Source organism: Lissotriton helveticus, chromosome 5_1 (genome assembly GCF_964261635.1).
Source record: "Lissotriton helveticus chromosome 5_1, aLisHel1.1, whole genome shotgun sequence".
In the NCBI taxonomy this organism is placed as follows: domain Eukaryota; kingdom Metazoa; phylum Chordata; class Amphibia; order Caudata; family Salamandridae; genus Lissotriton; species Lissotriton helveticus.
The window spans coordinates 1,284,529,316-1,284,545,817 of NC_136065.1; the positions used below are offsets into that span (position 1 = coordinate 1,284,529,316).

The window sequence follows — 16,502 nt, forward strand, 5'->3', positions numbered from 1 at the left end:
TACAAGCCAACAATGCACATCAACCAAGGAACAGGGACCCGCACTATGAGAAATATCAAAGATATCAGAAAGGATGGTTGATAAAAAGTACAAAAGGTATTAATGGTAGAGATGGTGAAGCGGGCTCAGAGACAGGAAAGAGAGCAGAGGGAGAAATGGTTGGTACACCACCACATGGAAGCAATGCTGACAAAGCAAAAGAAACAGCAAAGCATAACAACCTCTGTGGCACTACACTGGGCAGAGGTGGGGAGGGAGGGTGAGAGCGCTGCCCCCATTGTGGAGGATGAGAGCAGCCTGCAAAGTGAGGCAAGTGGGCCTAAGGATAAAAGGACAAAGAGGGTGAGGTATCCCTTTGCCTCCAGAAAAGTACCTACAATTGTAAATGTAAATGTAAATTGATATTTGTATAGCGCACTACTCACCCGCAAGGGTCTCAAGGCGCTTGTACGAATACCGCTGTGGAACCCATCCTGGCTTTCCCTGTGAGGTGTCCACTCCTGGGCACCCCCAAGGTGGAGGCCAGGCATCCTTAGCGTTGTGGGGGCCGTTGTGGAGATTAAGCAAGCTATTGCCCAGAGTTGCAGAGTGGGACTCCATGATTGGAATAGGAATCGAGGCGAGAATTATCAGGTCCGTGGAATTTTTGAGCTCAAGACCCGCTGAGGCGGGGAATTGAACCCTGGTCCCGGGCTAGACTTCTGCAGCAGGGTCTGCCGCTCTAACCATTGAGCCACACTTCTCCACAATTAAGTGGTGGCCGAAGGGTAAAGACCTAAAATATCATAAGCTCTGGTCAAACAAGCTTAGGCGACAAAGGTAGCTACAAAGAGAGATAGAGGCAAGGATTGGAATCTTCAGCACCCCAAAGACATATAGAGGGGTCACTGGAACAAGGAAGTCAGAGGGGACTTCATAGATACACGGCAACAATTTACAGTATATGGGGAGGTCAATAAACCATTAAGGTCATGTGATGCAAGCATGGAAAGACAATATGAGTGGGAAATGCAAAGATTAATGGATAATATCAATGCACCGCTCTTTTCATGGGTGCAACAGTACCCTCGGATTCAGCTCGTAACGTAACAAGGGGTGCTGCTCTACGTTAGTTCAAATATGAGTCTTCCGAATGTGGGCCCAAAGATAAGCCTCCAAGGGATCACCAAGGGTATCTTCAGTAGACAACTGAGAGGCGGTGCTTGGGGAAAGAGATTGCGGGAAAGGCCAGTGCACCAGTTAAGTTAGAGGAAATGGAGATGACTCACCATTTATTTTGACCCAAAGATGGATCAATGAATGAGTACATCAACCAGAGTGTACATTCTGTGACTTACTCAAACTGTGACTAGGCAAGTATTCGTGAGGGAGTGTGACTGGAGTGAAACTAGGGAACTGTAATCTTAAGTCAATTTTCAGCTGCTGGCAGTTCATCCTCTTACCACTTTTAGTATGACTTTATTTTGACAAGGCCATACTCAAGGGCTGTTTGGATGAATGTGCAGTGCTTTGTCACAATCTTAGAATTTTGGAAATGTGGTGTGAGATGGGAGTCAGACTCTAAGCACGTGCTGACCTACCCAGACAATGTGCTTTTGTAGGAAGTACAATGGCACGCTGCAAATTTAAGAGACTAGTCTCAGTATTGAAGCATTGGCTCAGACGTAACTCTGGTACCTGCAAAGACTGCAAGCTCGTAGTCAAACTGGACAACCTTAGGACTTGAAATTGATTTGGTAGCCATGTGTGTGTCGCATGCAATACAGGGCTAGTTTCAGGCAAACTATGCTGATTTATCATTACCTTTTGCATTGAGATGCTGTGTGTGAAAGGTCCTAGTGAAAGTGGGCACTGCACGACTTGGTATAGAAGCATATTGATGTATAACTAAAATGTACACCTCCCTTTTGTCTTAATCCTGCTAGCCAGACGCGAAATATGAATTAGGAGGATACTACACAATTCACCAACCCAGTGGGAATGGTTATCCTCAATTCAGAGGGTGAATAAGTTAGATCGAAGTGGGAGGCAAAGTAGGAGATGTGCATTCTGGGATGTTTGGGAGCAGACACAGAGTTCACAGAGCTGGCCTGCTGAAGGGTACTCGGATGTCCAATGATTATGCAATATAGCAATAACTCGCAAGCAAGGGCTTGTATGGATAGCTACAGAAGACTACTTCCTCTTCGAATTGAATGGAATAGGAAAAGAAGGGGGTCCTGTCTGACAGAAAAGATCTCCCCCACTCTCTCATGTTAATAGAGTGCTGATCCAAGATGGAATAGTTGGAACCACGACCCCTGATTACTTCCTACTCCAGCTTATTGCGCAACTAGGGTAAGGAGAAAAAAAAAACGTACTCAACTATGCAATTAGATGGGGTGGTTACAATGAATGTAGGTAAAATTAGTACTGTAGGGATGTGTTATGAAGTATAACTGGGGTATACTTGACATTTGTCCTGATCTGTATAATTATTACTGAGCTGTTGATAATGCTTACAATCCTTCTGATGCAACGATTTCTAAAGAAATAGGGTATCATAAATAACCATATAGTAAACTACCAGTTATTGTGTTGTTTCAGTAATGTAAGTGTTTTCAGGTGGATTAAATACTAGAAAATTGTAGCAAGCTGCTGGTACTTGCTGGGGATGATACTGGGCAAAAACGTACCTAACTAAAGTGATGGAAAAAGTGGAAGAGTGGTTTAGACAGCAGGCAGCTCCTCAATAGGGTACAGAAAGTGCACCTTTTCGTGTGGCAGATAAAAGACTTAAAGAGATTAAAAGTGGCTTAGCACAGGTTAATCAAGGTGGGTGAAAGGAGTATCAAACTAAATGAGCAATTCATTTTGGCAGTCTTGGACCTGCAGGCTAGACGAGAGATCAGTAGGTCAAACACAGGTTTGAACTACATGCCAGCATAGAATAGTGGCTGCTAGGCGTGACTGGGAAAGGTTGGCCCTATAAAATAAGGTTAACATTTAAAACAACAGCTTGATGATGTTAGGGTAAAGGAGAGAGGAGCAGATGCTAGAGCCTAGTAATGAGGATTGATTTGTTTAAAGGCTGGAGAACATTAGATGTTTTATATTAGTAGTAAGTGAGAATATTGTAGTGTGTATGGCATTTACTAATAAAGTAATTGTGAGCCCAACCTGCTTTGCATATTCAGAATTGATGCTGGGTCCTAGCCCAAAGGTAAACGTGTACATGTAGATGTACTCACATGTAAATGTACCCTTACACTTTGAAGTAACTTTATTACTTTTGGCTATTCACCATTTGGAAATATAAAGTTGCCTCAAACCGCCCTATTACGATGCGGGCAGGAGGGCTCAGACTGACAGTCGGAGCCCTCCTGCTCGCAACGTAATCACTGATTCAGATTCCATTTCGACCGAGCTATCTCGATGAGCTCGGTCGGAAGGGAATCTTAATCAGTCTTCCAAAAGGCTTACGACATGCTCGGAGAACCCATCCGCCATTCAGAAGGACCACAGTAATCCTCCAGCTGGCTCTTTCCGGCCGAGGGATTATCATGGCAGTTTCCCACTGCCTTTTTGTGCCAGCCTTTCTGGCACAAAAAAGGCATTGGGAAACAGCTTTGTGGGCCCCCAGCAGGGCCTCCATGGGTCCAAGGTCGCCAAATGGCGGCCTGGGGGCACCTATGGTGCCCCAGTGTTGATCCCTGCACCTGATGGCAGGCCCCTTGAGGTGCCTGCCACAGAGTGCAGGGATGGCCTGCACCCCTGCTCTCATAGCAAAGTATAGGATTGCGACCAAACAGGGTTCCGTCGCATCCTAATTCCTGGGCTGCAACTGATGACTGGAATTTGTTCGGTTCCAGTTCCAGAACGATGCCGGACAGACTCGGGTCCATCCGGCATCGTAATTGGCCCCAAAGTGTAGACTGACATGTGCTTCCTACATACCACCTTTTTCCTGCCCTCAAGATCTCCTTGGCACTGAGACTTCACAGCAAGTGAAAAATAAACCCTGACGAGCTGCTGGAGTATCTCCTTTGGGGGCATGTAGAGTCAGGGTGTAGTCCTGGACACTCTATCTCACGGAGAGAGACAGGGAATAGGCAAAGGCTCCAAGCTGGGCGTACTAAGTATCATCCTCACTCTGGGTCTCTATTATTAACTCTTCAGGCTACTCTGGGTCTTGAAATAAAAGAACGACTGGGTCATCATCCGTCGTTTTACAAGTTATCAGTATTGCCTTTTGAGAGGAGATATTTTCTCCCAGCAGGTGTCAGACGTCTGCACAGCTGTATATGGTCACCTCCTCTTTCAGAACTAAGCAAATCATAAGAGGAAACTAATACAAAAAAGTGACTCTGCTTCACAAAAAAAAAGGAAGGTGGAAGCACATTTGTGTAATGATAAAAGAAACCCACAGAACGACAGCAGCCTCCCTTGCTGAAAGGTATCTGGCATCTTGTATTCAGTGAAAGTAAGGAAACAAATATACATTTTCAATGCCATGCAACATGATTATTCAGTTCACATAATGTACCAAATGTATGCAGATGTGCGTTACTGCCACATTTAAAGGCACACATTTTGTGAGCGTGAAAGAATTACATTTTGGTTTCGACATGCACACCCTTCATCATATGCATTGCTGGTCACATGTAAATGTAAATGTTTGTAGCAGCACATACTCCACTGATATATGTACCCAAATAAGAAGTTGTGACCTGGAGGTTTGCAAAAAGACTTCTTCAAAAAATGTTGGAACATACCGACCTATGGGGCCGATTACAATGGAGGTAAATCCGTGACCGCCGGGCTTGAAATGCCCACCGCCAAATCAGGATGGTGGCGGGAAGGGAAAAGGTATCTCGGTGGATGGAAAGAACGTCCGCCGTGGTCCCGCAAGGCGGGCGGAAATGGCCCGCCAGGTACAAGGGGTCAATGGAGGCGGTGCCGTGCTAGCACCACCGTGGGCATTTGAATGCCTGTCTTTTGCAGCAGAGGTCCCGCCGCAAAACGACAGGTGGAAATGCCAGGTGGGTGGGGGGGTGGGGTGCTGCACATGGGGGTACCTATGGTACCTCCGTACATTTGCATGTACAAAGCGGCAGGCACCGCACGGTGCCTGCCATGTTGTACAAGCAAATGTACAACATGTGTTTTTACATTGTGGCGGGTCCTGCCACCCGCCACAATGTAAACATACAGGATGCGCCCACCAGTGTGGTGGGCGCATCCTAATTAGTTTTGCGGGACAGCCGCACCTATGGGGGCGGTCCCTTTTCCCTTTTCCTTTCCTTTGTCCGCCCTCCATCGTAATCGCCCCTATGTTTGTAGCTTTCAAGCACATGCCTTGCAGGCCACATTCAGTGCTCTGCCACAGGCACCTAAGCCCTCTAAGATATATTTTATGAGTCAAATTAGTGACCACCTTTTTAGAGACAGCTGTCAGTAGTAAGCGTGTTAAGCACCTACGCTTTCTTTCCAGTATGATAACATCATCTAGCCTGCCATAAAATACACCCAGAGTTGATATGATTTGTGCATCACAATACGTGCAAAGGGGTTCACATTGCCTAGAGCCATAGTGAGTAAGATAATATTAATGGTTATTCCTACAGTACCGTGGTCAACTGATGGCAACGCACAGGACCTGGTATGAAGAAAACCCATTAAAGTGTCTGTGTGTGTTTGAGTGCGTGCTTGTGTGGATGAAAGCACTGCAAAAGCAGTGCTTAATTTATAAAACAATAAGTGTCAGATCCATCGTTAGGTGGAGGCCACTGCACCTATTGTCCCTGCAAGCACTGCCAATGACATTAGCAACACAACTATTAACCTTCACACTCCATCAAGAGAGTGTAACAATGAAGACTATTCTAGGCCCCTAAGGCTATAAGAATGGCTTGGGTGGTAGGTGTCAGTCATTAGAATTAATAAAAAACTCTAGTTAAGCTCATCTCTAACATAGACAAACACTGCCACCATGTGGCAGACTGTCATAAGTGCTGGTGTCGACAAAATAAGTGCCGGTGCTGAGCACCGGACACCACCAGCTCAAATTAAGCACTGCCAGCATAGTAGCTTTATGTGAGTGGGTGAGTGGTAACAGCAGATTCTACTAGTTAATGCAGAATTTGATGACTGGAAAATTTACAGAAAAAATCCAATACAGGTGTGTTTTCTTGAACAAATATCTTTTAAACCATATCCGAAACAGCCACAGGTCGTTTTCTTTTGTTAGATGTTTACATTGCTTTGTAGAGGTGGTGGGACAGCATGAATGGTTGTGTCTCAACAACCTCTGTGCTACCTTGGGTAAAGATGATGATCTGTGTGGAAATTTAATAAACGTAACAGTGCATAGTGGAGTTTCCCCAGCTTGCAAGAATAACCCTACCCAAAGCATGAGCAGTTCTTCTACTTGTATCAAATGTTGACTGTGCCTTCACAAAGAAGGGGACAGGCTCCAGTGGCAGTGTGAGGTATGGTGTTGTGGATCTGGTGAACATATGGCCTTTCAAATGAGATAAAAACACTTATTGAGCACTCTACATGGCAAACATTCCCAGGTGCTTTCTGTCGCCACATAGACACCAATTTTTAGGAAAGGCTGGGAAAAACTGGCTCTATTCTCATTAATTTACTGTTTATCTCCGGATTGTGCTTTGGTTTATGATTAGGGTCAAGAAACCACTGTCATACATTGCACTCAATAAATTTGGCTCAAATAAAAATGGACAGCTGAAAAGAGTCTATCACCCACTGTTGGAATTGGCACTTCCTGGTTGGCTGAGGCAGTACCCCAGCCAGGCAGAACCTACCACTCCCGTCAGAGGCAGGTGATTGCACAAACTGTATACCCTGCTCTCAACCTTAGGTAGCTTGGCACTGAGCAGTCAGGCTTACGACAGACGCAATGTGTAAAGCATTGGCACAGCACTCACTCATGATAAATACCTTGAGTGTCACAAAAGAGACTTCACACGTGATGTATGTTAATGACATTTGTATTCAGCACACATAATAATCAACACAACATGAACATCATGTATTTCTGGCCATAAATCACATTTGGAATTATTACTAGTAGTATTAGGCCCAGCCGTGTTTAAATGACATCAATAATATGCACACTTGGGAAAGATCCTAATCTACACCTGGCACCCTTATGCGGTGCAATACAGTGTCCACCCCAGGCTAACACTAGCAATTCTTATAATTGAATACCCCACAGCTATAGGATGCAACCCAGGTCACAATGATTTCAGAAATATGGGCATACAACAATTTATAACACTTTTTAGCAGCACAATGGCCGATGTCGTGCAGGTAAAACCAATGTCCAACATAATGCTATTCTGGCAAGAAATTGACGTATAAGGCAATCCACTGTCCAGTGTCATGAATCATGGGTGGTTCCCCACAGTCAACCCCACACACACACTCCCTCCACAGAGCTACACAGTGGATATGAGACAAGTCTGTACAGACGTACTAGCACACATACGCACTCAGCACCCTAATGCGGTGCAACTGACCCCCAGCAGGTCAATTGGTTACACACTGCAGGCCCCCAAACCCCAAAGCCCCAAAGCTCCTAGCCTCCCTCTGAGTCACCCCAATCATCCAACACCCACAGACTGGAGACACCCTGTCCTCCCCCTCGGCACTAGGCCATACTTGGCTGAAGTCACTCCTAGTCACTGTCCCGGAAAGCAGTTGGGGGTAGCCAGCAAGGTCAATTAGGAGGCAGTTGGTAAAAGGGATTTGGCAGCCACTCAAGACGTTCACTCACAGGATGCGGAGCAGAAATGGACTGAGGGCAATAAAAGGTTACATCAAAGGAGTCCCCAAGGGGCCATTTGGCACCAGCAAGTTCTGCGAAGCATAGGGTGGTCACGCAGTCACTTGACCCACTTCCGATCATTCATTGAAGCGTTCTTCCAGTCCAGTCAGTCACACTCACCCCCCAGGCGGGGGCCACACACCTTAGTTGCGGGCCAAACTTTGGGGCTATGCACAAGGCAATCCAGTCTCCAGGCGCAGTTCTTAGTTCCACGCAGACAACGCACTACCAGTTGGAATCCAGCAGACGAGGTGGGCACTTAGAGGGGACCGCGCTTCAGGTGTCACAGGTAGATGTTGTGGGTCCCTCTTAGGAGATCTTTGTTGTCCCAGTGACCTCTGAAAGAACAGAGCACACTTCAGAGTGCCACAGAGCAGTAGGTAGTCGGCCCAAGCCAGCCACTATTCAGGAAGGGCACTCAGTCCCTTTAGAAATGGCATTAATCCTTCTTGTGCAAAACAGAATCCTCTGGCAGTGTGCACCATGTGTCTCCACAAGGTCACCTCACTCCATGCTGAAGTATGACACCAGTAGTTATACTGGAGTGTACCTTTGAAGTTGGAGGTGGGTCAAATAGTTGCCCTTGGAACCACAGATGACTCCCATAAATCTCAGACCTGTCTGCCTTGGGGCCGTGGAACCCAGATCTTTATCTTTAGCGGGGCCATCATGTGGCTCCAGAGGATAAGTGTCAAAACCTCTTCCTCCAGTGCCTCCAGCAGGCCCAAATGCAGAGGTCTGTCGCTCCAGTTGCATGCCCAGTGTGTTATAGCTGGCTCTAGTGAATGCCCATATGTGCTACCTAAACTCCAGGGTGGACTGGAGCCAAGTACCAAGGCACCCAAAGAGTTTTAGAGCACATAAATGCCCACTTTCCTTTAGTGGCATTTCTCTGTGAATTACCACAAAGCCACCTTCACTACTGGCAAGGGGTTGTCACTGCTATTCCAATTATGGGATACATCATGAGGCTGCTCCACTGTAATCCACTAGTGAGGCACCTGACAAGAGAATTGGCCTCACCCGGGAAGTGTCCTATAGGGAGAGCCGAACTCATAGGTAGGGAAAATACACTTGGGGGTTCATCACTATCCGGGCAGTGCACATGCAGGTGTACCTACCCGGCCACTCACCTACCCTGGTCTGGTTGTAGTGAATGGCCCCCTCAGGGTTGCTTACAGAGAGAGTCCAGTCAACCTGAGTATGAGACCTTTTTGACATACTATTCAGGTGGAAGGCACAATCAGTGCGGCATCCCCCTATTGGCCAGTGTTGCCCCCCGCCCCGGGTATGTGGTGTACCTTTTTGCTATGGGTGTTTGGAGTTTACAGAGTTGCACTACATAGAATTCTGCTCAGTTCCATAAAAACTCTGGAATTCCAGGAAATTCCAATACACTCTAATATTTACCACAGCCCAGATAAATGACTATAAGCAAATCTGCTTTCTTAGTCTCTTCCCTCTGCAAACAGAAAATATGCATCTTCGAAAGCTCCTTTCACAGGATAGCCTCTAAACATGTACGGCCATATTCCCTACAATCAAAATGGATAATGGCTTAATTGAGACGCAACTAATGTGGCCAGCCTGAGCCTGGGTAATGGCACGCACTGAGCTTTGCATTTGATCCTATCAAGGGGATCGCACAAGTTTTCAGTATATCCATGTCATGGAGGCAACATGCAAAGAATGGGATGAAATTTGATAAAACATTCTTAAGTACTGATAGAGCTTGGCGCAGCTCAGCATGGCAGTTCTGCTATGAATACAGAGAGGTGAGCACTGGTGACATCATCTCCCTTCTTCCCCCTTACATTCATCTCCTCCTGCAGGAAAATACAGCACCGGAAGGTGATGCTGCAGCTGTAAGACTTGTACACAGTGTCTTTAACCTGGCTGGAAATGAGCTGTTTTGTATTAATGTTGACACATGCCTAGTGGCCAATATACCTGAATAATGGACATCATTATCAAACTCGAGGTGCTCATTGCAGTCCCAGACATTCTTCTTCTCCCCTATCCCCCAGGCTGGAAGCAGGAAGGGAGCCGCAAGTCGGCACGTCGGCACGCCTGGAGTATACAAAGACAGCAAAGAAAGACCTACCATGAATGACTGCTCCCGTGGGAGAGGAGTGTAAGGAAGAAAGATTTTTAATTGGTATAGATAGCATCAGATAAGAAAAAAGGGGTGGGCGACATGGGCAAACTCTGCCAGGCGGTGGAATCAGAGTATTTCACTGAACTCCGCACTCCCAGCAGAGCGCGGAGTCCCAAAATTCCACAAACTCTGCCCACAAAGCAGAGTTAACCACCCACACCTACTTTTTACAGGTTACTCACAGGTACGAAACCTAAATCAATCAAGTAAGCACCCTATCCTGACATGTGCAGGAAGGGTGTGCACACTTTCCCACTGCAGTACAGTGGGTAAGTACCCAGAGTCCTAAGATCAGGATAAGAGAGCTGGCAAAAACCAGGAGGACAAAAAGCTAAACGTTTGAGGGAAGTCCCCCTAAGAAGGGCCATGCCAAAAACCCACTGACAGTAATGAAGATTGAAATGAAACTGATATTCCTTTGTCCAGCAAGTACATAGGATGGGTGGTGGTGAATCACAGGCCGCAAAGACTGAAGGCTACAAAGTCTACATTTCTCTTGCACTGTACACTGCTCCATACCTCAGGAGAGAGACTTCACTAGATACTTGTTTTCAAAGAGGAATGGTGTGAAAACCGGTCTTTTTGGTCATCTGCTTCATTATTTCTGTTTTAGTGTCGTTCTTGTTACTGGGGAAAGAGGGGGACCCACACATGAGATGTAATGATGGGAGCAACTGCCTCTCCAAAAAAGTATGGATTGTACAGTGCTACTGTCTGGGTTCCCACACATATGGCATTCATATTTTCAGTTTTTGCCTGGATTGATAGTTGCATATTTTCAGAACACTTATGTGTCATAACCGGTACTGCTTTGTGGCAATTGTATAGCACTTATTATCCCTATGTGGAATACTGGAGCACCTATCCACATAGGCAGCATGCCACAGTGTGTGGATATGTGGTTGTTTGTGTGTTTTCTTTTCTTTCAACCCATGTTGGAAATGTTCCCATTTTCTTCGTGATGACCACTAAGGCGTGCTTATTGTGTTGTGGGATGCACTGCTTGGCAGTGTAATAGATGTGAAAGTGTGAACTAGATACTCATGTTGATAGTTTGTGATTATGATGACATCTCTGAGTAGCTCTGCAAGTTCCTCGATTGTGTTGACAGTTTTTCTTCTATGTTATTAATCTATGCTGACGGTGGCACGTGGATATCCGCTAATAGATCTAATGCATTTGGGAAAGGTAAGCATTATAGAGAAAAAGTGAATGGGAATCAAAGATCTGTTTAAATACAGGCCTCTGTAATGTGGTTGCCATAATGAGATGTCAATTAAGGAGAATATGGTAAGATGCTCCGCATTGCTATCACCCTTTTTGTTATGGGTTGTCAGTGTCAGTGCTCAGTGTGTGACTATTTGAGATCTGAAGGGTGAACTATGTTAAAGTCCTCCGTTGACCAGCAATTAGTGTCAATTGTCTTTGGTCTTTCCATGTCTGGCTGGACATTATGCCTGAAATGAAGAGTAACACTTTCTGTGAGCTGTGTGACATCTTAAGTTATGCCTATTCTTTGCAATGGGTTGTGCGTGTTTTGAATACGTCTGTGGTTAACATTTCAGTAACTAGTAATGGATAATTTCTAATGAATTCAGGTGCACTGTCAATATCCAATGAAAAATAATATTATTAACTGAAATCATCAGTCATAAACACGAAAAAAGCAATCCCATCATACAACTGAAATTAGTTTTTCAATAGCATCTAAGTAGATATCTGAAAATCTGTAATCATTTGAAACTGTTTAACCAGGGGTCACAGCATTCCTGAGCAGTAGCCCTGTTTAGATGTTAGCCTCCAATTCTCATGTAATTATTTAAATGTACTTTGGGGGTCTATTAGAATAGCGGGCCGATTGCCACCGCCCGTATGGCGGTGGCGATCCGCCCACCATTCCTCACCGCCCGCCTACTATTCCCCCCACCATATTACAATAGCGGGGGGGACCCCGGCGGACGGAAAGACCATCCACTGGTTTTCCGCCAGGTCGACGAGTCGACCGGGCGGAAAAGGGGCTCAATATGGTGGCAGTGTCTACAAGACACCACCATTCAAATTTCAATGCAGGCAGAGATGTGCCTTTCCATGGCGGCGTTGTCGCAATGGAAAGACATGCAGCTTCTGCATGTGGGGGCCCTTTGCGGGCCCTGGGAGTGTTAAGGGAAGTGGGGTGCCCATGGGGTACACTGGCATGGACAAGGTGCCAGGCACCACGCAGTGCCTGTCACCTTGTGCATGCCAATCCACAAGGTACATCCACAGCATTGTGGCGGGCAGTGCTGTGAGCACCGCCTGCCACAATGTTGTGGATGGGTGCCACCGCCACCATGGCGGTGGCATCCTAATTGCTAGTGTGGGACTGCTGCACCACTGGCAGCCGGTCCGAGCACCGCTAGGGTGGCGGGCGGACCTAATAGTCCTCATCCGTCCATGGGCGCCAATTAGGGTCACAAGGGCGCAACCCCTTGCTTTGCAGCCCACGGCACAATCCTGTGACCCCCCTAACTCTTATATTACAAAGACAGCACCAGGGGAAGGAAACTGTGTGAGAGCCAAGCTCTGGTTCTAAAGTGCACCCGCCTTGTCACTCCCATATCCCCTTAGCAGCAAATAGGTGGCCGTTTATGAGGCAAAGGTTAAACAAGGGGTGGACACTGCCACTTTCGGCCCCTCCCATAGTCCTCTCTTTTTCCTATTTGTTGATGAAGGCATATGGGATATGGATACTTTGTATTTCTTTGTCTCGTAGGCCAGAGTTCTGCACCTCGCCATTTCATATTGATTGAACATGGTGGCAGACGAATGCGAGGAGCAGAACACAAACTATCAGTATCCAGTAGAGGATGAGGGAACTAATAGCCAGTAACACTTTAAACGAAACCATTTTTTCCAACGTAAATCATGTACTGTGACACACGACCAGTGTACTATGACCCAATTCTTCAGAGCTGTTCTATCACCAATGTTAACTATTGCCAGTTACAGAACACTGTATTTCCCTGTGCCTGCAGTGGACTTAAAATCTTAAAATGGGTAGGGACCCAGGACAAAGTTTGTAACTTTAGTGATTGACTCAACTAGTAAATATTACTACTTCACTCAATGACCAGGGACTGCAAAGCTGTAAGTCTTGCTTCTTGAGGCATCTTGTGTCTACTATATTATGTTAGGTTACGTTAGGGGGATTTGTAGAGTGCATGGCTGCCCCAGCAACAGGGTGTTCCAGCGCAAATAGTGTCATGTCCTTTAGGCTAGTCCTGTCAGGTATACGCCTTTTACATACATTGTCCCATCCACACTACAATAACGGTTCTGAAACATGTGACCTTTTACCTAGTAGCTTGCTCCTGTCTCTTCGACACCAGCTATTAGGATTCTATCCTAATCCATGTACCTGACATACATAAACATGCCCTCGGGCACTGCATAATTCCTTCCACGCTGACACGGGGTCCTGCATGCCGCATCTTTGACATTCAGCGGTCTGAGATCTCTTGCGGGGTGTCATGCTCGAAGCAGGGACGGTGTCCTTCATTCTCAATCATCAGGTGAGGGGGTTGGTTCTTCCCTAGGGGATTCTTGACTAGATACATACATGTATATCTACACACATACACATTCTACACCTACATATCTAGGTTAGGTCTAGGTGCGTAACAAAGGCCCCCGCATCCCCCGTGGGCCGGGGGACCCCCAGCTGCAGTGGGCCCCCTCAGCACAGTACTCAGATCTGAGTGCTCAAGATAAAATCAGGAGCTGGGCCCCTCCGTGTACTTTGCAAGGGGGGGGGTGGGGCTTAAACGTTCGTTACCCCACTGCCTTAACCTGGCTTGTACTAAAAATAAAATGATAATAATGTAACTTTATTAAAATTGTGGTATAATTTTATTTTAATTTTTGCACTCAGTGGGGCCATGCTCCTCTGCCTTAGCGGAGGAGCCACTGCTGATGATGTACTTGATATCAAAGTAGGTAATGCTTTGTTACATCAACTGTCGTTTAGCATATTTACCTAGATTTAACCTGCTACGCATCTGAATATGCTGAGTGCATGTTCAAATTGCGGTTTGATACTGGAATATCATTGTTGAAATATTGTCTGACATAAACATCGTGGTCTAAATATCATTTACAAACATTGTGCCCCGTCGGAGTTAATAGTAGAAACTCTGCACCCTATAGGATGATATTTTTGTAAACGCCGTATAGGCGACTATAGGTATGTCAGTCACTATTTCAGCCATGCAACCCAAAAAACGCACAAAAATACTGGCGAGTTCCAATTTCATATGTCAGTCTCTAAGATGCTCAAGGCTTCCCGGAGAAGTGCATGAGTACAATGCGGCTCTCTTGCCTAACTCTGAGAGAATAAGGGAACCTCCTGGTTGGTTCCAGAGCTCCTACTTGCAAACATGGAGCAGAATGTTTGTCACGAGTTCCTGAACCTCTTTCAATGTGAATCCACACTCCCACTGGGGGAACGCTGGATCTGACCAGAGTGGGAATTGCCATAAAGGGTTAGAGCAGTTACTCATCAATGACCCCTGATCGAGTCCCATATGCGTGCGAGAGGTCTTGGAAATGTTGCAATAGGTACCAGAAAATGAAGCAAGTGCTTCCTCAGTGTGATCATGTTTATTGACACGATTGAATACTGAGTGACAACCCCCGCTGGAAAGCTATTGTAGGTATAAAGATGGTTGTTCTCTGAAAACGAAAGGGTGGTTGTTTCCCTAAATTGCACGACATGCAAAATGAAGAGATTAAGGCCCACATGCATCAAAGTGGGAGAGTGCGATTTCTTATTTGCATTTTTTAAGGAATTGCAAATAAGAAATCGCAAAATGGTATGCATCAACATTTTCGCGGTTTTTTTGCGTTTCGCAAAAAATCGCAATTAAATGCGATTCGCGCCTTTTTCCGCATTTTGCGAAATCGCATAACGCGAAATCGCATTTTGCTATTTCGCAAAATGCGAAAACAGCACAGTTGATGAATTGATGCAGTCTGATTACTTGAAAGCCACAGAAGGCAATCAGGGACACCTGATGATTCCTTTGAATGTAGCTCTGGCAGTTGATCTCAGAGCTTGGTGAGGAAGGTTGTTTTTGCTGCAGTGTGTGTTTTTGACAAGGAAGGTCATGGAAAATCAAGAGGCAGAGGGGCCCTCCAGGAAAAGGAAAGTCAAATTTTCAGAAAAAGAGCTTGAAATTCTGATTGAGGAGGTGACAGACAGGCATGAACAGTTATTTGGAAAACTGTCTCACAAAGTGCCTGATGCTGTAAAAAGGAATGTGTGGCTCAACATTCAGTCAAAGGTGAATGCAGTTGGAGTGGCTCACAGGGAAATCTGCAATTTACAGAAGAGGTGGTATGACTTGCGCAGTCGCGCTAAGGAGAAGATAGCTGCAAGAATAAAATCTGCAAACAAAACTGGAGGTGGCCCCCCCAAAGACACACCAACAACCCCTTTGGAAGACCTCGTGGAAGGGACACTTTTGACTGAGGCAGTTGTTGGTGTCATGAACATAGACACTTCAGACCTCATCACTCCCTCTGAAGGTAAGTTAACATGTGTTTGATAATGTAAGTGTATGAATGATATAGTTTTCAAGTACCATAGTGAAGGCAGTAGATGGAAGAAAGTTGCAACATTGACATGCTTGGTACATTACATTTATAACACTACTTGCCTTTCTGAAAGGGAATTTAGATTGGTCAGAGTAATGCATCATGGTTAATGTAGTTTTTTGAAAACAATGCTTTACATGTAAAAGTTTTACTTCTCATAAAAAAAGCCATAAACACAGATATGCAAGTAAATAACTAAAATTTATTTAGACAACATCCATGAGGTACAATTAATTTTTTTATTAATCACAGCCAAGCAATTTCCAATCAAAATATCTGTTTTTACTTCACAGAATTACTACAAGAATTGATAGAGCAAGATTTAAGAGATTTTACTAACTTAGATATTCAAATAAATGAGGATGCCAACATTCCAAGTACATCAACAGCACAGGAGACATTAAATGAAAGGCATAGAGTTCGCCAATTACTGCAAACTGAATCAGAGGATGAAAGTACTCAAAGAAATGCAGTCTCTAGACCAGACCCCACACCAACAGCCAACAATGCCAGGCCTAGTAGGCGAAGGAGGCAAAGCCAATTTTTTAGAAGGCGTCCAAGGACCTCAACAGTGTCCATGTTTGAGGAGGGGTCCACCACTGGAAGTCTTGTAGAGGATAAAATATTAAAAATACAGCGTCTGCAAGGAAAAGACATTAGAATTATAAAAGGAAACATGAAGTTTATGTGCAAAAACATAGCAGGCATGCACAGCACTATGAAGAAGATGGCTGATGATTTCAAATATACCCAAGAGGCTACTGTTGAAAAAATGGACAGTATAGCAAAGTCACTGGAATCTATTTGCACAGTAATGAAATTGCAACATAAGGAAAGTGTTCATAGGCACCTTAGGCAACAGACAAGCTTACATGG

General features: G+C 45.4%; 1 protein-coding gene and 1 long non-coding RNA gene across 4 annotated transcripts in view; one reads left to right on the forward strand and one right to left on the reverse strand.

The window, feature by feature from the left end:
- Positions 1 to 16,502, forward strand: part of LOC144755315 (tetraspanin-18-like) — a 519,470-nt gene that overhangs the window by 330,320 nt on the left and 172,648 nt on the right. The window lies entirely within an intron of this gene.
- The window catches only part of LOC144755316 (uncharacterized), a 258,862-nt gene continuing 258,202 nt past the window's right edge, over positions 15,843 to 16,502 (reverse strand). The window contains exon 4 of the long non-coding RNA XR_013594871.1: positions 15,843 to 16,266. This is a non-coding gene — a long non-coding RNA (uncharacterized LOC144755316). The remainder of the gene's footprint in view (positions 16,267 to 16,502) is intronic.